The sequence below is a fragment of the Schistocerca cancellata genome, chromosome 1, assembly GCF_023864275.1.
Source record: "Schistocerca cancellata isolate TAMUIC-IGC-003103 chromosome 1, iqSchCanc2.1, whole genome shotgun sequence".
Taxonomy (NCBI): Eukaryota; Metazoa; Arthropoda; class Insecta; order Orthoptera; family Acrididae; genus Schistocerca; species Schistocerca cancellata.
In genome coordinates, this window is record NC_064626.1 from 276,963,252 (window position 1) to 276,985,996 (window position 22,745).

The 22,745-nt window shown below is 45.2% G+C and overlaps 1 protein-coding gene and 1 pseudogene across 1 annotated transcript in view; one reads left to right on the forward strand and one right to left on the reverse strand.

Annotated features, from left to right (window-relative positions):
- Nucleotides 1-22,745, forward strand: part of LOC126169846 (epidermal growth factor-like protein 8) — a 175,254-nt gene that overhangs the window by 38,423 nt on the left and 114,086 nt on the right. The gene's annotated exons all lie outside the window — the stretch shown is intronic.
- On the reverse strand, nt 14,462-14,579 carry LOC126099305 (5S ribosomal RNA; annotated as a pseudogene).

The window sequence follows — 22,745 nt, forward strand, 5'->3', positions numbered from 1 at the left end:
ACAGTACTACATCCAGCATCTCTACGATCGTCTCCATGGGAGAATAGCAGCCTGCATTGCTGCGAAAGGTGGATATACACTGTACTAGTGCCGACATTGTGCATGCTCTGTTGCCTGTGTCTATATGCCTGTGGTTCTGTCAGTGTGATCATGTGATGTATCTGACCCCAGGAATGTGTCAATAAAGTTTCCCCTTCCTGGGACAATGAATTCACGGTGTTCTTATTTCAATTTCCAGGAGTGTAATTGTCAGTAATTCCATTACCCACATTCTACAATCTATGTCCAACCACTATTAAATCTCCATGGCGAACAAAGGTCCGGACCTCCTGCTGCGCTAACACTGCTACTAACCTCAATCACTGCTAGCTATTAATTTCTAACTGCTATCACTGCTAACAATTAACTTCTAACTTCGAGTCCGACCAACCAGAGAGTCTCTTACAGAGGACGCACAGCACTGTCAGAGATATTAATGCAGTTTATAGCGCTGCCAACATGCAAACACATGAACAGGTTACTTACACGTTCATTGCTTGTTGTTTGTGTCGCTGTTGTTGTCATTCCGCAGACTGGACTGATGCAGGTGCCCGCGCTATCTCGTGCAAGCATCTTCATCTCAGAATAACGACTGCAGCCTACATGCATTTAAACCTGCGTACTGTATTCGCCTCTTTCTCTCTAACTACAATTTTTACTCCCACACTTGTCTCCGAGACAAACTGACGTAAGATTCGTCCTGTCAACTAATCCCTTCTTTTATTCAAGTTGTGGCATAACTTACCATTTGCCCAATTCTACTCAGTATCTCTTCATTTATTGTTCCATCTACCCACCCAATCTTCAGAATTATTGTATAGTACCACATTCCATAAGTTCTGTTTTCTCCTTGTCTAAACGGCTTATCGTCCACGTTTCACTTCCATAGAAAGGTTCACTCCATACAAATTGCTTCAGAATACACGTCGTAAGGCTAAAATTTGTATTCTATGTTAGAAAATTCCTCTTTTTCAGCAATGTTGTTCTTAATGTTGCCAGTCTGAATTTTTGTATTCTCTCTAGGCTGGTCGTCATTAGTTATTTTGCTGTGCTAATAGTAAAACCATCTATACTTTTAGTTTCTCATCTTCTGATCCAATAGTCTGATCACCACCTGACTAATCACCTATAATCATGTTTTCTTCCTTTTTAAAAAATGGTTCAAATGGCTCTGAGCACTATGGGACTTAACTTCTGAGGTCATCAGTCCCCTAGAACTTAGAACTACTTAAACCTAACTAACGTAAGGACATCACACACATTCATGCCCGAGGCAGCGGTCGCGCGGTTCCAGACTGTAGCGCGTAGAACCGCTCGGCCACCCCGGCTTTCCTTTTTAAAAATGGAGATATTGCCAATTGGAAGTACGCGACCTTCATAAATGTTTGTATAATAGTTTATTACGCCCACAATCGCTCAAAAATTTGCAGTATTCACATTACTGGTTTCGGCACGACATTGCCGTCTTCAGACAAGTTATAGTTAGGGTAAAATAGGTCAGCGAATGTACATCTTCTCACATGGTAAAAAAGCCTCAAATTAAGGAAAGTAGAAAGAGGGGGAATGGCCATAGGCGAAACGGGCGGCTAGCAGCGCTCTCTATGTCTATTGACGTTTTTTGTAAGTAATCTTTAAAACTGACTTCTTAAAAGCGCAGGCAAGAGTGTATATAATTAGAAGAACGTTAAAAAAGCATGAAACTGTTTTTAAACAGTTATGCTCAGACCAGCGACCCTCCTATTCTAGAATCAAAAAGTTATTTCTTTACGTCTAATCTATCATTCAAGGTAAATTCTATAGAAAGGAGTAGTACTAAAATATAAGTGCTCACATTAGAAACAAATGTATATTAGTAATAAATGATTAACGGAATCATAATCAATTACATTTCTTAAAAAGCAAGCCTCACTACCGAAAAAATACAGCAAAAGTAAGTCATTACCAAAAAAAGCAGTTGTAAACGATAGCTCAATGATAAAAGAAGTGCCACCAATTTTTATTGACTGTTAAAAAGAAGTTGAAATAGGTCGACATCAGGGTAGCATTGTCCTCTACTGGGTGGTTTCTTAAAGTTGTTTTCGTGCGGGAGCCGTCGCTGTGTTTACTTCCATGTTCTCAGTAGCGTCCTGTAGGCTGGCCGCAGATGCACACAGTCCCACATAGTCGCTGCGCGCCGTCAGCTGACACTTCTCTCCTAGCCTGTCGTTTTGTATTTTATTGAAAGAGCACACTGAAAAAGAAACCATGTGACGATTTGATGTACGTAGATTAAAGTATCTTAGACTTCATTATGTTCAAAGTGCCTAACTCTAATAGTTATATTTCGTGATGATGCTTTTTTATTGAATTAATTACATGTGATGTTGTCTGCAGCTGGTGGTCTAGTGGCTAGTGTTGCTGCCTCTGGATCACGGGATCCCGGGTTCAATTCCCGGCCGGGTTGGGGATTTTCTCTGCCCGGGGACTGGGTGTTTGTGCTGTCCTCATCATCATCATCCTCATCATTCACACCACAGGGTGGCGCCAGGAAGGGCATCCGGCCACCCCTTAAATTAAACATGCCAAATCCGACCATAACCATGCCAGCCCTGCCAAACTGTTGGACAAAGGCACAAGTAAAAAAAGAAGAGTCACATGTGACGATGGCAACTTGGTGCTGAAACAGGAGTATTACATATTTTAAGCGATAGTGACATAATACACTATTATATAAGGGGCAATCAAATAGTTGCCGTTTGAAGGTCTTACAGTTCAGAAATCGGTATGGCATTCAGATAATATCGCCATGAGCAATGAACCAATCACCCCACTGACGCACCAGATTCAAGTCACCAGTTTGGTAAAACACCACATCCTGCTGCGTGAAGACGTCCGTAACTTCCTGCTGCACATCCTCGTCCGAAAGAAAAGTCAAACCTTCAAGGCCTTTTTTAAGGGACCGAAGGCGCCATAATCACGTGGCCAGGAGATCGGGACTCTAGTGTGGTGCTGAAATGTCTCGCACTTGAGATGGGGCAACTTCTGCATTACGACATTTTCGATATGTGGTCGTGGGTTAACATGAAGCAGCAGCACCCCTTGTCGAAGTTGGTTTGCAAACGAAGTACTATTCCATACACCTTCTTCATTCTCCAATGGATGTCTACCAGTATTCGTCCTTCAGCTGCAAAGAAAAGAATAACAACACGTTTGTAGTCCTGTTTGGAAGCATTCGGTAATAACGTCGCCAGAGTTCACTTTTCCACATTTACCGCACGCATATCAGATATACGCGAATCGCAGACTAATCCCTTGCCTACATGTCGGTGCTTGTGTAACCGCATCGGAGTCACGCTGCGTCGCATACAAAATGCAGCAACGCCATCAAATGAAAACTTTTTATTGCCCCTTGTTCAAATGTGAGAGATTGCAGGGGACTCTCACTTCTGATTCGGTGTTATGCCGCTTCATGTTCTTAGGGAATATGATCTTGCGGTTTTGACTTCATACATCATGATGAACTGGTGGTCAGTAGTTCATGCTCTTGTTTGTGTGCTCTAGGAAAGGAATAACAGTAAGCTTTACCTGTGGTCAAAGGAATAGGGTGCCTATTTAAACGACTGCAGTAAAAGAGCACGCCGACGGTGGGCCGAGGGAAGTGTGTGTTTTTTCTGCAGAACCTGTGTGGAAACATTTCCGGATTGCTGAGTTCCGTGGTCTCATTGTGCAGGCACGTTGGTTGGCGCCAGTTGGGAGGCAGCCGCGTCCAAGTAGACTGACTAGCGCCGAGTAGTCGCCGCTGCAATGGCCAGCGCATTGTAGACCGGCAATAAAGCAGAGGATGGGTGTTTGTTAGGCAGGAAGCCGACAAAACAAGTGTGAGCGTTCTGTGAAATTCTGTGGGACACTGGCGCCCAGACATCCAGACTCTGTTACAAAACATATTTGTGAAAGCACGAGGCTTTTAGCGAGTTTATCGCCGTTCTTTGGAAACTTTAAAATGGACACAACAGGGGAGATAACAGGCTTTTTATGGAGGGGTGTGGTTCCACCCTGCTTTTTAGCAAAAGACATGGCGTAAACGCTCGGGAAAGAGGCCGCAAAACTGAATCTTTTTTTCTTTTCTCCCAATTAACTTTAAAGTCTCTGACTGGTCAAATCGGTGTATGCAGAGTAAGGGGCACTCTATGAGCTTCGAATGCCACGCTCGAGCTCGTTATTGGCTTGTGCTAAAGTGGGGGAAGTCTAAGATGTAAATAGGTTTTTGCTACCAAGCTGAGGAGGAATGCGGACAGAAAGATCACTCAGGTACTAGCGCTTCGCTAGTAAAGAACTGCAGGTCTCAACCTAAACAGTGAGACTTGTGTCCTTTGATAGTGTGCCACTTAGAGTCCGTGCCAGTCACCTTCTGAACCATCAGATGATGATGATGATGATGTTTGGTTTGTGGGGCGCTCAACTGCGTGGTTATCAGCGCCCTGAACCATCAGAGGTACCGCTTCTAGCAACAAGCACACAACAAGAGATGCGTGGGTGTACTTATTTGTCTTGAGTCGGCCGTCTAAGATTAGACATATTCCGTCACGCATAGTCGTGGCACGGAGTCAAACTGGTTTGACAGACCAGCAAATGGGTCCACCTGCACACTGGAATCCACCGTAGTTTCAGAGGCTCATAGGAAAGTACCTGCATTCCGAATTAACCACACGCGAGACTGCGTACTTGCATTTTTCGGGCGTGCGCCATTAATAACAGATTGCGACCGTCCATGACTTCAGTCGCCGAACGCATCGTGGCGTACCGCTCTGACCAGCAGGAGGGTAAGGTATTAGCTGCTACGGTGCAGGGCTCCAATATATGTTTCTCAGCACCCTGTTCTTTCGAACCATATTTTTCTTTTATTGGAATGTTAGAGTATAGATGCTTGATGGTGGCGTAGTTTTTGTGCCATAACCCGGATTCACGTGTATGAATTCAGATAAAGCGATTAGTGTTCCGGTTAGTGTCGTGTGTCGATCCCCAGCTGATTACCACGTCCACCATAGACCCCATGTTAGTAAAGCATTTGTCAAATAAAAATGTTTGTGTGACGTTCTTTAGTCATTTTTCTTGTCTTGTGATGTTAAGGTTGAATGAACCTATTGTCATTTAGCTCACAACTTCTCTCTGAGTTCTGATTAACAGTACCTTCTCATTTTATTATTAAAGTCTAGCTTTGAAACGTAAGTAGAAGGCTTTCAAATGTATTGTGTTGTATCGTACAGTAAGTAAAATTACGTTATTTATTATCGTTCTTACAAGGGAACCTCCCCATCGCACCCCCCTCAGATTTAGTTATAACTTGGCACAGTGGATAGGCCTTGAAAAACTGAACACAGATCAATCGAGAAAACAGGAAGAAGTTGTGTGGAACTACGAAAAAAATTAGTAAAATATACAAACTGAGTAGTCCATGCGCAAGATGGGCAACGTCAAGGAGAATGGGAGCTCAGGAGCGCCGTGGTCCCGTGGTTAGTGTCAGTAGCTGCGGAACGAGAGGTCCGTGGTTCAAGTCTTCGCTCGACTGAAAATTTTACTTTCTTTATTTTCGCAAAGTTATGATCTGTCCGTTCATTCAAATGGTTCAAATGGCTCTGAGCACTATGGGACTCAACATCTTAGGTCATAAGTCCCCTAGAACGTAGAACTACTTAAACCTAACCAACCTAAGGACATCACACACACCCATGCCCGAGGCAGGATTCGAACCTGCGACCGTAGCAGTCCCGCGGTTCCGGACTGCAGCGCCAGAACCGCTAGACCACCGCGGCCGGCTGTCCGTTCATTCATTGACGTCTCTGTTCACTGTAATAAGTTTAGTGTCTGTGTTTTGCGACCGCACCGCAAAACCGTGCAATTAGTAGACGAAAGGACGTGCCTCTCCAATGGGAACCGAAAACATTTGATCGCAAGGTCATAGGTCAACCGATTCCTCCACAGGAAAACACATCTGATATATTCTATACGACACTGGTGACGGCATGTGCGCCACATGACAGGAATATGTTGTCGACCCACTTAACTTGTACACTTAGCGAATAGGTAAAAAGATTATTCTACCTTGCCCGATTTAGGTTTTCTTGTGGATGTGATAATCACTCCCAAAAAAGTGATGAAAACATAAGAGTTTGTCACATAAACTGAAAATAAAAAGTTAATCTTTTCACTCGAGGGAAGACTTGAACCTAGGACCTCTCGTTCCGTAGTTACTCTCGCTAACCACGGGACCACGGTGCTCCTTGACTGCCATTGTCCTTGATGTTGCATATCTTCGCATGGACTACTCAGTTTGTATATTTTACTAATTTTTTTCATAGTTCCACACAACTTCTTTCTGTTTTATCGATTAATCTGTGTTCAGTTTTTCAAGGCCTATCCACTGTGCCAACTTATAACTAAATCTGAGGGGGGTGCGATGGGGAGGTTCCCTTGTTAGTGTTGCAATTTTAGTGGCTAGGAGTGTATATTGGAAATGAACACAAGTTTCTGACAAGGTGTCGTTGCCCGCGAGGGTACATAAAGTGTCTAAACAAACGTTTCCAACGGCTGAAGAAAAGGCATTATTTTTGTTCTACTCCAAGCGCTGCCAAAACTGTGAAACGCGGCGGTTGTGTACGTGTGTGCGTGTGTGTGTGTGTGTGTGTGTGTGTGTGTGTGTGTGCGCGTGTGTTCGTACGGAGGGAAGTAATGTGCCCCGGAGAACTCGCCAGGCTGCCACCTGTTGGCGCGCTTTCAGACTGCGGCTATACATTTTAGGAAGGTTCCGCACGCATGTGGCAGCCCCCTCGCGCTGGCCATCTTCACCGCCGTAGCTAATTCCCGCGCCTCCAGCTCCCTTGATTAATAGCGCTGCCCGGGGCAGTTCCCGCGAGACCGGAGCATGGAAACGTTCCGCGTTATTTATGCCTTGTTGACCGCCACCCGTCATAATGCTCAGACGTGCGGCCAGAGTGCGCATGTCCGCGAGTGTAAACGTTTTAGCGAGCGACACTGTGCCATCCGTCACGGCCGCTTGTGAAGACGTCCGAGGCGGGTTCCAGCCGGGAAGCTGTTAGCCTGTTGGCGCGTCTCTGCTCGCAGCGCTTGCGTGTTTGCGAGCGAGGTCCTGTAGATTTCTCTCGGCCGCCGGATTGCAGGCGGTAAATCAGCGCTGACTCGAAACAGCGGGTATTCGACCTCTTCTCTCCGATTACACCCACCTTTTCGTCTTTACTTCTTTCCCTGAGTGTAAAAGGAAAGACGCGTGGGTCGGTAGCGCAGACGGTATCGCATCTCCCTTCGTTACGGAAGACGATCTGTTCCAGAGGCAGCAAGTATTCCGATTTTTCAACCACTACTGAAAGTCTTGGTTGAGCACGTATGCAGGCCATATTATATTCTCTGCCTGACAAAAATAGTGGAGCAACCAGAAGATGGTCAAATGTCAAGTACCTTCGTACAACTGCACGATAACAGTTGCAGTTATCTTTAACAGGAGAATGACGTTCAGAGTGCATTAGTGTTGTTCGTGTTTAGTGTTGTTACCAGCCCTGGTAGGTTACATATGGCGCGTGAAACCCGTCAGATGTTGAGTGATCGCAGTGAAGGACGCAGAGGTGCTGTGTACTCGTATGAGACAGCGTTATCAGCATATGACAGTGTTTGAAAGAGGCCTCATCGTCGGTTTCCATTTAGTTGTACGTATAAATAATGCATTCGGATGTGACAGTGGCTAAGATGTTGGTCTGATATTGCAGGGGTAGCTAAGATTTCGGCTCACGGCCGTGTCCATGCCCGAGTCCGAGCACCAAAGTGCTCAGCCTCTCTCCACATTTCCCCCACGGCCACGCAGCACCATCTGAGTGCGAAAGGGGGAAGAGGGGAAAACAGCTAACACGCCGCATTCAAATGTCAGCACAGTCGTGCTGCATATGACGTGGTTTTATGTTATACATTTCTGAGAAACATATATCTCAAACAAAACAAGTTTTACTATTAATTAACTATTTTGGGAGCGCTGAAGACACAATATAATTTTTTCCTGTTACAAACTGTCGGCATTTGGACAGACGCAGACAATCTCACAGAGTTTCACACTCAGGTTGCCACATATTTAATTTCATAATAAAAAAAAAAGGTCTCTCACATAAATATGTCAATCGACATATTGTAGTACTTTTGCAACTTCATTATGGAGACTTGAGAAATCTAACTGAGAATAGTAATTTAGATGTCATGGACAGTTTAATGTAATAAGATTTGTAATTAAAACTGAATTACCTAGCAGATCAATTAGTTACATCAGCACATGCACAGGGGCACTTACAACTGAAACGGCAAACGGTCTCGCTAACAGCTCGAAAACAGATGTAAGATTGACAGAGTTCTCAAAAACTTCATAAAACTATCGTTCTAACTCTTGCAAGGCCCTCATGAACCCTTCAAACTTCGCGCTTTCTTTAACGCCAGTGAGCTTAGGAAATTGAATTGTTTTTGTCAGTATATGTCCCTTCTACAACGCGATTTTCTTTTTAAATGCATCCCCATCAAATCAGAAAGAAGTCACCCGGCAGTGTCGTGCTGTGGGTAGTGTGCAGTCAAGTCCACATAAAATGCAAATTCTGTAGTCTAATGCCACGCGACTGCTACGGTCGCAGGTTCGAATCCTGCATCGGGCATGCATGTGTGTGATGTCCTTAGGTTAGTTAGGTTTAAGTAGTTCTAAGTTCTAGGGGACTGATGACCATAGATGTTAAGTCCAATAGTGCTCAGAGCTATTTGAACCATTTTTTTGTAGTCTAATCTGGATGTTCTACTTTTTTTTCCTGCACCCCTATTTCCTTCATAAATTCAACAATAGCAAGATTTAAATGTCTCTTGACTTAACCAACATACTTAGCAGTAATACACTCCTGGAAATTGAAATAAGAACACCGTGAATTCATTGTCCCAGGAAGGGGAAACTTTATTGACACATTCCTGGGGTCAGATACATCACATGATCACACTGACAGAACCACAGGCACATAGACACAGGCAACAGAGCATGCACAATGTCGGCACTAGTACAGTGTATATCCACCTTTCGCAGCAATGCAGGCTGCTATTCTCCCATGGAGACGATCGTAGAGATGCTGGATGTAGTCCTGTGGAACGGCTTGCCATGCCATTACCACCTGGCGCCTCAGTTGGACCAGCGTTCGTGCTGGACGTGCAGACCGCGTGAGACGACGCTTCATCCAGTCCCAAACATGCTCAATGGGGGACAGATCCGGAGATCTTGCTGGCCAGGGTAGTTGACTTACACCTTCTAGAGCACGTTGGGTGGCACGGGATACACGCGGACGTGCATTGTCCTGTTGGAACAGCAAGTTCCCTTGCCGGTCTAGGAATAGTAGAACGATGGGTTCGATGACGGTTTGGATGTACCGTGCACTATTCAGTGTCCCCTCGACGATCACCAGTGGTGTACGGCCAGTGTAGGAGATCGCTCCCCACACCATGATGCCGGGTGTTGGCCTTGTGTGCCTCGGTCGTATGCAGTCCTGATTGTGGCGCTCACCTGCACGGCGCCAAACACGCATACGACCATCATTGGCACCAAGGCAGAAGCGACTCTCATCGCTGAAGACGACACGTCTCCATTCGTCCCTCCATTCACGCCTGTCGCGACACCACTGGTGGCGGGCTGCACGATGTTGGGGCGTGAGCGGAAGACGGCCTAACGGTGTGCGGGACCGTAGCCCAGCTTCATGGAGACGGTTGCGAATGGTCCTCGCCGATACCCCAGGAGCAACAGTGTCCCTAATTTGCTGGGAAGTGGCGGTGCGGTCCCCTACGGCACTGCGTAGGATCCTACGGTCTTGGCGTGCATCCGTGCGTCGCTGCGGTCCGGTCCCAGGTCGACGGGCACGTGCACCTTCCGCCGACCACTGGCGACAACATCGATGTACTGTGGAGACCTCACGCCCCACGTGTTGAGCAATTCGGCGGTACGTCCACCCGGCCTCCCGCATGCCCACTATACGCCCTCGCTCAAAGTCCGTCAACTGCACATACGGTTCACGTCCACGCTGTCGCGGCATGCTACCAGTGTTAAAGACTGCGATGGAGCTCCGTATGCCACGGCAAACTGGCTGACACTGACGGCGGCGGTGCACAAATGCTGCGCAGCTAGCGCCATTCGACGGCCAACACCGCGGTTCCTGGTGTGTCCGCTGTGCCGTGCGTGAGATCATTGCTTGTACAGCATTCTCGCAGTGTCTGGAGCAAGTATGGTGGGTCTGACACACCGGTGTCAATGTGTTCTTTTTTCAGTTTCCAGGAGTGTATATACACATGAGCCAAAACATTATAACCACCTGCTTCATAGCTTGTTTGTCCATCTTCGGAACGAAATACAGTAACGATTCTGCGTATCGTGGATCTGAGAGTTTGTTGGTAGGTTTGTGGAGGTATGTGGCATTAGATGACTACGCGCAGATCATGTAATTTACGCAAATTACATGATCTGCGCGTAGCCGCTGATTTGCGTACGCGGTGATGGCGCCGGATACCGTCCCAGAAGGGTTCCATCGGATTTACATCAGGCGAATTTTGTAACCGAGACATCAACATGAGTTCACTATAATACTCCTCAGACCACTGTAGCACTGTTCTGGCTCCGAGACATGGAAAATTATACTGCTGAAAGGTGACATCGTCATCGGGGAAGACAATAAGCATGAAAAGGTGCAGGTATCTACCACCACCACATGCAAGTGCAGGAGAATGTGTCCCACGGCATAATACTGCTCCCACCAGTCTGCATCCGTGGCGCGCTGCACGTTTCGAGCCGCCGTTCACCTCGATAACGGCGTTTATGGAGACGACTGTCGACCTAGCTTTACAAAAATGTAATCGCCCGGCCGGCCGCGGTGGCCGTGCGGTTCTAGGCGCTCCAGTGCGGAGCCGCGCTGCTGCTACGGTCGCAGGTTCGAATCCTGCCTCGGGCATCGGTGTGTGTGATGTCCTTAGGTTAGTTAGGTTTAAGTAGTTCTAAGTTCTAGGGGACTGATGACCACAGCAGTTGAGTCCCATGGTGCTCAGAGCCATTTTTTTGTAATCGCCCGAAGAGCCGACATGTTTCTAATGATCGACGGTCGAATCCCGATGGTCACGTGCTCACCGCAATAATAATTGGCGAAGTCTTTGGGTCAACAATGAACATTTAAGGGGCGGTCTGCTGCAGAGTTCCATGTTCAACAATGTACGATGAACGGTGTACTCCGAAACAGTTGCATGTGCACCATCGTTATGCTCTTTCGGCAGAGATACCACAGGTCGCCATCTATCACACTTTACAGAGCAAACAAGTCTCCGAAACCCACGTACTGGGAAAAGCAGTGGACGTTCAACCATTTAGCGGCTAATGGTAGATTCACTGCCCTTCTACCTCTTTCCGTAGACGCTCACGACAGTAATACGGGAACATTCAACCAGCTTCGCAGTTTTCATCTACATCTACGTCATACTCCGCAAGCCAGCTAATGGTGTGTGGCGGAGGCTACTTTTGGTATCACTATCTGATCCCTCCAATCCCGTTCCACTCGCGAATAGTGCGTGGGAAGAATGATTCTCGATAAGCCTCTGTATTGGCTCTAATTTCTCGAATTTTCTACATACTCGTTCTCGGCCTCTGTGTAATAATAGTCTTCCCTTGTCAAAGTCGCTTATTTCAATCGCTTTCCCCATTAGCAGCCCGTGTCTTGACTAGGGTGATCGCACGTCCTTGCGTCCTTGTTTGCTCTGTTAACATACTTTCGCTATCGCGTCATGTGCCCGCAACGCCACCAAGCGGCACCCAACGTCGTGTTGGGTAGTGGTCGTACTGTTTTGGATTGTCAGTGCATGAAGTCTCCATACGTTTCGTTCATTTCCATTGAAAACAGCTGCAGCTGAAAATGGAATAACACGCGCGACTTTAGAATTTTTACTATTTCTACCACCAAATTCAAGTGCTCCGTACCTTAAGTACAGGACAATGAATCCTGTCTGTCAATCGTAATTATTTGCTCTGTCATTGTCATCTGAAAGTTTAAATTCATTCTGCATAGTACTATACCGTCGTTTCGTAGGTAATAAGCAGTACCAGTCACTTATGCGACCAGTCTCTTCTGACATTCCCTATCATTTTAAATAATTGTGAAGACAGATGGTTAGAATGCAGACAGCCACTGGTTCTGTGAACGTCCCTCATACTACGAACGAAAAGGGAGGATAAACTGCGTTGACACCACGATTCTGCCGAACTCAGAGAGTTGTACGGACCTCTAAGTGCCGCACCACAATGCTAAATGAAATGTTGCGCTATTCTGCGTTCTTCTGAGAAGGACCAAACAAAACCGAATGACAGGCCGGACCTTGCTCCGCACGTGCCTCGTACACGCTGCATGCGTGATGTTTGGCACGCCATGGCCGGCCGTGACATACTGTGTACCAAACGTATCGTAACCCCTTGAAATCTTCGCTTACCAACAGAGAACAGGTGATGCACTCCCCGCAATATGCTGTATATCTCGTGCCATTGGTCGGAGACTAGCAGCAGCCAGTCTAGGAAATTTCCGTCCCATGCACAGGCAGCCGTTAATACACTACTGGCCATTAAAATTGCTACACCACAACGACGACGTGCTATAGACGCGAAATTAATCTAACCGACAGGAAGAAGATGCTGTGATATGCAATGATTAGCTTCTCAGAGCATTCAAACAAGGTTGGCGCCGCTGGCGACACCTACAACGTGCTGACATGAGGAAAGTTTCCAACCGATTTCTCATACACAAACAGCAGTTGACCGGCGCTGCCTTGTGAAACGTTGTTGTGATGCCTCGTATACGGAGGAGAAATACGTACAATCAAGTTTCCGACTTTGATAAAGGTCGGATTGTAGCCTATCGCGATTCTGGTTTATCATGTCGCGACATTGCTGCTCGCGTTGGTCGAGATCCAATGACTGTTAGCAGAATATGGAATCGGTGTGTTCAGGAGGGTAATACGGAACGCCCTGCTGGATCCCAACGGCCTCGTATCACTAGCAGTCGAGATGACAGGCATCGTATCCGTATGGCTGTAACGAATCGTGCAGCCACGTCTCGATTCCTGAGTCAACGGATGGGGTCGTTTGCAAGACGACAACCATCTGCACGAACAGTTCGACGACGTTTGCAACAGCATGGACTATCAGCTCGGAGACCATAGCTACGGTTACCCTTGAAGCTGCATCACAGACAGGAGCGCCTGCGATGGTGTACTCAGCGACGAACCTGAGTGCACGAATGGCAAAACGTCATTTTTTCGGATGAATCCGGGTTCTGTTTACAGCATCATGATGGTAGCATCCGTGTTTGGCGACATCGCGGTGAACGCACATTGGAAGCGTGTATTCGTCATCGCCTTACTGGTGTATCACCCGGCGCGATGGTATGGGGTGCCATTGGTTACACGTCTTGGTCACCTCTAGTTCGCATTGACGGCACTTTGAACAGTGGACGTTACATTTCAGATGTGTTACGACCCGTGGCTCTATCCTTCAATCGGTCCCTGCGAAACCCTACATCTCAGCAGGATAATGCACGACCGCATGTTGCAGGTCCTGTGCGGGCCTTAGTGGATACAGAAAATGTTCGACTGCTGCCCTGACCAGCACATTCTCCAGATCTCTCACCAACTGAAAACGTCTGTTCAATAGTGGCCGAGCAACTGGCTCGTCACAATACGCCAGTCACTACTCTTGATGAACTGTGGTATCGTGTTGAAGCTGCATGGGCAGCTGTACCTGTAAACGCCATCCAAGCTCTGTTTGACTCAATGCCCAGGCGGATCAAGGCCGTTATTACGGCCAGAGGTGGTTGTTCTGGGCACTGATTTCTCAGGATCTATGCACCCAAATTGCGTGAAAATGTATTCACATGCCAGTTATAGTATAATATATGTGTCCAATGAATACCCGTTTATCATCTGAATTTCTTCTTGGTGTAGCAATTTTAATGGCCAGTGTTTGTTCTGGTATATATTTCAGCCCTAGACCACGCAAGTGGCATGATTACCGTTTTCAATTTATTACCACCTTGTCATCAGATGATCTGTTTAAAGACAAAGAAAAGGAAAAGTAAAATGTTAGTAATGTTACTAAAACATAAAACTAACTTCTATACAAACACTAAAACTAAACTAAAGACCGTCCGAACAGGCCTTGTAAGGCACTAAACTACCGACCGGCCGCCGTGTTGTCCTCAGCCCACAGGCGTCAAGGGTTGCGGGTATGGAGTGACATGTGGTCAGCACACTGCTCTCCCGGCCGTATGTCGGTTTACGAGACCGGAGCCGCTAATTCTCAGTCATGTAGCTCCTCAGTATACCTCACAAGGGCTGAGTGCACCTCGCTTGCCAACAACGCCCCGCAGACCGGATGGTCACCCATCCAAGTGCTAGCCCAGTCCGACAGCGCTTAACTTCGGTGATCTGACGGGAACCGGTGTTACCACTGTGGCAAGGCCGTTGCCTCTATACAAACACTGATGAGCCGAAACGCTATTACCATGCCCACTATGAGACTATATGTCGTCTGATGTCACTGCGAGAACGCGACAAAGTAAGGAAGGAAGCAGAGCAGAGACGAATGGGATATCATTGTAGCGACTCTGACAAACGGCAGATCGTTACGGCGCTACGTCTGAGTGTGAGCAGCTCGGAAAGGAAGTGGTTGCTTAGATTTTGGCTTGCTGCTGTCGTGAACATCTATGCAGAATTGTTGATGGACGGCGAAACCACGAGTAAGTGACAAGGTGTTGGACGATGAGCCCTCATCACAGACCGCGGAGGCAAGCCCCCTTCTAAAAGTGGGATAGGTGGCGATTTGTGGCAGATCTAACTACAGAGTACAATGCTGTCATAGGCACATGTGTTTCGAAGCATACCGTTCAGCGCACATTGTTGAGCATCAGGCTACACGTTTCCGTGTTAACGTCGGCGCTGGATCTTCGAAACTGGGCCGTGGTGCAATGATGGGATGATAACGTTTTGTATATTAGGCCGATGGTAGTCTCCACATACACCGTCATACAGTCTAATGGCTACTCGAAACCCGCACGCCGTTACTGACGCAGGTTGTTGGGATGGCTCTGAGCACTATGGGACTTAACTGCTGTGGTCACCAGTCCCCTAGAACTTAGAACTACTTAAACCTAACTAACCTAACGACACCACACACATCCATGCCCGAGGCAGGATTCGAACCTGCGACCGTAGCGGTCACGTGGTTCCAGACTGAAGCGCCTAGAACCGCACGGCTACAACGGCCGGCGGTTTTTGGGAGAAGGGGTTTGGGGAGGGCGGCAGTATTTTGTTATTGTGGACACTCACCCTGAGCTTCGATGGGACGTAGTAGTAATCGAAGGCACATTGACAGATGTGGTCTACGTGAACATTATTGCGTTTCAGCTTCACGCTTGATGCCTTCCCCTGTGGCGATGACCTCTTCCACCAGGACAGCTGTCCGTGTCATTACGCCAGAAGCGTGCTACAGTGTTTTTATTAGCATGATAGCTAACTCAAGACGATGCCTTAGACATCAAATCCGACTGATCTCAACCCAGTAGTATACATCTGGGACGGTACGAACCGCCATCTCCGCTCCCACAAATCACCGGCACTTGATCTACGGGCATTCCGTGATCTGGTGACCCGTCCGTATACATATGGCATCTCATGCCTCCAGAAACTTATCTAGGACGTGTCGTTTCTACGCCACATATAATCGCTGCTGAAAAACAGAGGAATTTTAAAATATTGTAACATCTAGGTTACCAGCTGACAAATGCTCCTGTCAGAGCACAAAATAAAGCGAATAGCCACCTCTTTAAAACACTCTGACAGAAAAGTGGGAAGCAGCCGCCCCAAATCTCATTCCGCCTTCCTCATCAAAAATTTTGGCATACAAACATAATCGCGCTCTTTTAACACAGAACATTCTAAATCGTTTCACTCAATCTCTCTTTGTAGCATTCACACTCAGTATCTCCTTGTAACTGCCACTATATATATATCTTCGCTACTGTCTCCTGTCTCATGTGTGTGACCGTTGTAGCATCATTTCTACTGTTGTTTACCACGCAATCCAATTTGATAGTAGATCAGTGCAACAGTCATCTTTCGAAAACATTTCTGGTTACAATCACGTACAAAACGTATTGTATGCAACATTCTGCAACGTATCCATCTCGAGAAGGTAGAACTGTGGCGCATGTTGACCATCTGAGAGCATCTTACCTTTGTAGTCCTAAGACGTCTATCCCATGAGCAGGTTTTAAACTTCAGTTGGCAAAGACGATAGTGTGGAAGGCTTTAGAAAAACATTTGCACATATAAACGTACTGGTTACAGTTGGTACATGCTTTAAAGCCAGATGACTATTTTACAACTTTGTAAGTGAAGTTTTGCAGCAAGAAGATAACTTTCTTGATCGCGTGGAGTTCATTGATGACGCAACTTTTCATTTAAGTGGAGAGGCAAGTACCCGTAATGTTCGTAGTTGGGATCAGAACACCCCCACGAACTTGTGCTATATGAAAGATGTTCCCCAAAATTAACCGTTTTGTGCGCTGTGTCCCAACGTAAAAGTGTACAGACCATTTCTTTTCATTGAAGCTTATCTGTATATGTTGAAACAATGCCACTTTCTCCAATTAGAAGGTGAACCTGAAAAATTTATTTGGCAACAACCCTCTCTCCCCCCCCCCCCCCCTCCCCACACCACACCGCACTGACATGGTTTTGCACTAGAGCAGCTGAACGTCGACAGAACTCTTTTCCACTGGCCCTCCACGTTCACCTCATCGCGATTTTTTCCTGAAGAGAGGTTATTGGTTCTATTACTCCAAGTATGTTAACCAAAGTGAGTAATGGTTTTTTCTGTTGGTTGTGCGCTTTGTAACTAAAGGTGTACATATTTAACATTTGTAATCTAGGTTACTTACCCTTAAGTTGAAGTACGATTTGTTGCAAATGGTCTAATGTAAACTGTGTCTATTGTATTGTATTCTATGGAACTGGGGACCTAGAAACGACGGAGAGGCTTTGTCCCCGCCGTGGCCCTCAGTGGTACACAACCCCACAACAGGCTACAACAGTCCACTCACCCCAACACCTGCCCACACCGAAACGACGCTTATTGTGCTCGACACTAATCCACCTGTCGGATTCGTGCCGGGGACCGGCACGCCTTCCCGCTCGGGAAGCAGCGCGTTACACCGCGCGGCTAGCCAGGCGGGCGAAATTAAACTGTTATAACATGTCATTGAAACTGGGACATTATTTTATGGGCACCTTGTACTTTTGGACTGCAAGTGTTGGATGTATACATATGTGTCATCAGAATGCGTCTGTTGAGATTAACGATCGTTAATTTGTGAGATGTAGGGATAACTGTCTCATACTTAAATTTAAAAAAACAATAAATTTGGTGTTTTTTAATTCAAAAGTCAGTTTGACCACAGTGAAATCACTATTGATTTCAGCATTAGAATATAGCATTGGGAGTTATCCTCCTTTCAGAGTCGACTTCCTTTGTCTATTAGCCACAGTCAAGAAATAACTTTAAGCTACTTTCTTTTTATCACGGTTTTAATTATCACGGTTTGAAAGCTAGTAGGTCGTGTTACATACTGATACGAAAATTTTGTTTAATCACCACAAGTCTGGACATTTGATATTGAGGTATGTTAGGTATTTATAAACAGGTTTTTAAAGCAGTCGGTGACGTGATCGAAAGACGTAACAGAGGAATAGCATGGCTCACATTTGGCGACACATGACTCTTGGTTGCGTGCTGTTGTGCAGTGGTCGCTTCTTGGAACAGATAGATGACAGAAAGGCTGTTAAGTTAAAACTCGGCAAAGAAGACGGAAATGTCAGTCTCAGACCTCGTACTAAATCGACCTTACCAGGAAGCTTGGCAATGGCAGATTCTTCTGTCGTTCCTGCAGGAGGAGCATGCCTACGACACTAATTGGTTTGGCAGCGTTGAAAGTCACTAAGATTACTTCAGGGTTCTTGTGTTTATAAACTCTTTTGCATACGTGGCCAAAAGAATAGGTTGTATGTAGCTGTCTGCATCCATCATGCTGCTCCAGAAAGGATAAAAGGTCACAATAACGCTGTCCAACACTGGAAGCAGGATCGAATCTATGTGCTTTGAACGAGAGCATTTCTCCTTCGATTAAGTGTGCGGTTGTCCTTCTAGAGAACTCTGGCGACCGTATTTAATTCAGCTGAAAAGCTATCAGTACAGGCATAGTAGGTCGAAGTAATAAAATGAGAAAAGAGCAATAAATTCATTTCAGGTGGAGTCCAACAGAGGGATATTACCAGACTGTGCCGGACTACCGTCCCAATTGTTTAGGAATCTTACATTATTATTATTATCTTCACATATGTTCAACAACTTTCGATCCTCGTGTGATTGTTGATTTTTATGATAAAAATATAAGAAAACTGATTTATCTTGCTTAACCGCTTTCATCAATGCCATTGCGAAGCGATGTGAAACAGAACGAGCACTTAAAGTCATCTATAGGGAATGGTGAACTTCCATGTATTGAAAGAATTCTAGTAAAATGTAGCGCATCTATAAAAGATACCTCGTACAGAACACTGGTGCGACCCATTCTTTAGTACTGCTCGAGTCTTTTGGATATCAGGTCGGATGATTCAGAGGTTTGCTGTAAGATTTACAATGAGTATTTTCGATCAACGCGCGAGTATTACGGAAATATTCCGTGACTCAATTGGAATCCCTGGAGAGGAGAAGACAGACTTCTCGCGGAAAAGTACTGAGAAAGTTTAGAGAATCGGCATTTGTGACAAATGCTGACCGATCCAACTCTGTCAGTTGTACATCTCGCGTAAGGAACGTGAAGACAAAATACGAGAAATCGGGTCCCGTACGGGAAGCACATACACAAGAGTTCTTTGATCGCTCCATTTACGAGTGGAGCGGAAAGAAAATGACTGGTAGTGGTACAAAGTACGCACCGCCACACAGCGTACTGTGCCTTGCAGATCATGTATGTACGAGGGCCGTTTAAAAAGTCCATGCAAAAATAAAAACTACTTACGTGTTTGGGATAACCTTTTTTATTTTTCGACTTATACGCTTCGTCCAACGCTGTTCTAATTTGTTGGTCCCTTCTGAATAATAGGAATTGTCCAAATCTGCAAAATAGCTGTTAGTTGCTGCAATCACCTCCTCATTTGAATAAAATCTTTGTCCCACCAGCAATTTCTTCAAATTGGGGAACAAATAGTAGTCCGAGGGAGCCAAGGCTGGAAAACAGGGGGGATGTGAAACGAGTTGGAATCCGATTTCCATTAATTTTGCGACCACAACTGCTGAGGTGTGTGGTGGTGCATTGTCGTGATGGAAAAGGACTTTTTGCAGTCCAATCGCCGCCGTTTTTCTTGCAGCTCGGTTTTCAAACGGCCCAGTAACGATGAATAATATGCACCTATAATAGTTTTATCCTTTTCCAGATAGTCGATGAGGTTTATCCCTTGTGAATCCCAAAAGACAGTCGCCATAAACTTTCCAGCCGAGGGAGTGGTCTTCGCCTATTTTGGTCCGATTCCGTTTTTGGTCAAGCGTGACCAATCGCGGAACCCATCTTGCGGATAGCTTTCTCATGTCCAAATATTTATGCAAAATACAATGTACCCGTTCTTTCGAGATGCCCACAGCACTAGCAGTCTCACGCACCTTAACTCTTCTGTCATCCATCACCATATCATGGATTTTATCAATGATTTCTGGAGTCGTAACCTCCAGAGGGCGTCCAGAACGTTCAGCATCACTTGTGCCCATATGGCCACTCCGAAAATTTTGAAACCACTTATAAACTGTTCTAATCGAAGGTGCAGAGTCACCGTAATGTTTATCAAGCTTCTATTTAGTCTTCTGTTGCGTTTTGCATTCATAAAGTAATGTTTAATTACCACAAGAAATTCTTCTTCTCATTTTTTTACAATCACTCGCCTTCCTTGATTCACACGAATGCCAAACACAGAGAAATAGACCAATGTGGCTAAAACTTGGGTGTGCATTCTTTCCAAACATGCTACTAACAAAACATGACTTTGATAGGCGCCGGTGGTGCCATCTCGCACTATGCACGGACTTTTCAAACGCCCCTCGTAGCTGTAGATGAAGAAAAGTGCTTGAAAAAAACCGGCGAAAGGGTATGGTACATTTTACTTGAGTAAGAAGAAAACTTTGTGCAAGATGGCTGCCGCATTTTTATGAATGTTTATTAAAAGAGAATTGGAAAATGAATCTTTGGACTGCTTTAAAAACAGTCGCACTGTATAAATAAATGGGTGACTTAACGACTGGTTTGAAGAAGAAAAATCACCTTTCAGAATGGCAATGCACCTGCCCCGAAAGGTGCTTTAAAAATGGCAAAACTAAATTATTAGGCTATTTACCAGGTTTAACACCTTCTGATTTTTCATAGTGTCCTCATGTTATTTATGAGAAATTTTTTGTTCTAAAAATTCCTTTTGCGGTAAGATTTTCACCTGCTGCTTGCAGAAATATTTCAACGAAAACGTTCTACTCACGAAAGGAACAACAGCATACCTCATGGGGAAATATGAGGTAAAAGATCGGCAGTAACACTATTGGGATTTGTAGTTGGTCAGGTGTTGCTGTTCTTAGTCTAAATTCAAATTTTGTGAAGAGAAGTGTTTCAACTGAGAGACCACCACACGTCAGTTCGCTCAAGAAGTTGTTGTTTGCAGTGTGTCTCACAACAGCACGCTCGTTAGCACCAGTTATCAAAGAAGGCGTAGTATCCATACCTCACAGTTTCTGCGTATTATTTGAGTACTGAAAGTATATATTTCTGGAAATAACTTCTTCTGTTTGAAAATTTAAGTGTAGTTGTGAGGTATTTCCTATTCATAATAAACAACCGGCAGCTGGATTTTACAACAACGAAAGTACAAACGAAATTGTTAGCACGTCAGAACGCTGCTGTAACGAAAGAAATGTTAAGCGTCCGCTACTGTGAATTACTTTATTTACCACGCTATATGTATCAGATGGCTAGCCTCCATCGTTGTTGTTGTTGTGGTCTTCAGTCCTGAGACTGGTTTGATGCAGCTCTCCATGCTACTCTATCCTGTGCAAGCTTCTTCATCTCCCAGTACCTACTGCAACCTACATCCTTCTGAATCTGCTTAGTGTATTCATCTCTTGGTCTCCCCCTACGATTTTTACCCTCCACGCTGCCCTCCAATATTAAATTGGTGATCCCTTGATGCCTCAGAACATGTCCTACCAACCGATCCCTTCTTTTGGTCAAGTTGTGCCACAAACTTCTCCCCAATCCTATTCAATACTTCCTCATTAGTTATGTGATCTACCCATCTAATCTTCAGCATTCTTCTGTAGCACCACATTTCGAAAGCTTCTACTCTCTTCTTGTCCAAACTATTTACCGTCCATGTTTCACTTCCATACATGGCTACACTCCATACAAATACTTTCAGAAATGACTTCCTGACACTTAAATCTATACTCGATGTTAACAAATTTCTCTTCTTCAGAAACGCTTTCCTTGCCATTGCCAGTCTACATTTTATATCCTCTCTACTTCGACCATCATCAGTTATTTTGCTCCCCAAATAGCAAAACTCCTTTACTACTTTAAGTGTCTCATTTCCTAATCTAATTCCCTCAGCATCACCCGACTTAATTCGACTACATTCCATTATCCTCGTTTTGCTTTTGTTGATGTTCATCTTATATCCTCCTTTCAAGACACTGTCCATACCGTTCAACTGCTCTTCCAGGTCCTTTGCTGTCTCTGACAGAATTACAATGTCATCGGCAAACCTCAAGGTTTTTATTTCTTCTCCATGGATTTTAATACCTACTCCGAATTTTTCTTTTGTTTCCTTTACTGCTTGCTCAATATACAGATTGAATAACATCGGGGACAGGCTACAACCCTGTCTCACTCCCTTCCCAACCACTGCTTCCCTTTCATGTCCCTCGACTCTTATAACTGCCATCTGATTTCTGTACAAATTGTAAATAGCCTTTCGCTCCCTGTATTTTACCCCTGCCACCTTTAGAATTTGAAAGAGAGTATTCCAGTCAACACTGTCAAAAGCTTTCTCTAAGTCTACAAATGCTAGAAACGTAGGTTTGCCTTTCCTTAATCTTTCTTCTAAGATAAGTCGTAAGGTCAGTATTGCCTCACGTGTTCCAGTATTTCTACGGAATCCAAACTGATCTTCCCCGAGGTCGGCTTCTACTAGTTTTTCCATTCGTCTGTAAAGAATTCGTGTTAGTATTTTGCAGCTGTGGCTTATTAAACTGATTGTTCGGTAATTTTCACATCTGTCAACACCTGCTTTCTTTGGGATTGGAATTATTATATTCTTCTTGAAGTCTGAGGGTATTTCGCCTGTTTCATACATCTTGCTCACCAGATGGTAGAGTTTTCATCATCAGGTGTAATAATGTGAGTACTTAAGTTACTCCTATAAATGGGTAACTAAAGTATGTCGTAAATGACGATGTTTCGAGCTTTTTCTTCGAGCATTTATATTCAGCTACTCAGAACTCATTTGCTAGTGGTTATCACAGAGATGCATATTGCGTGACT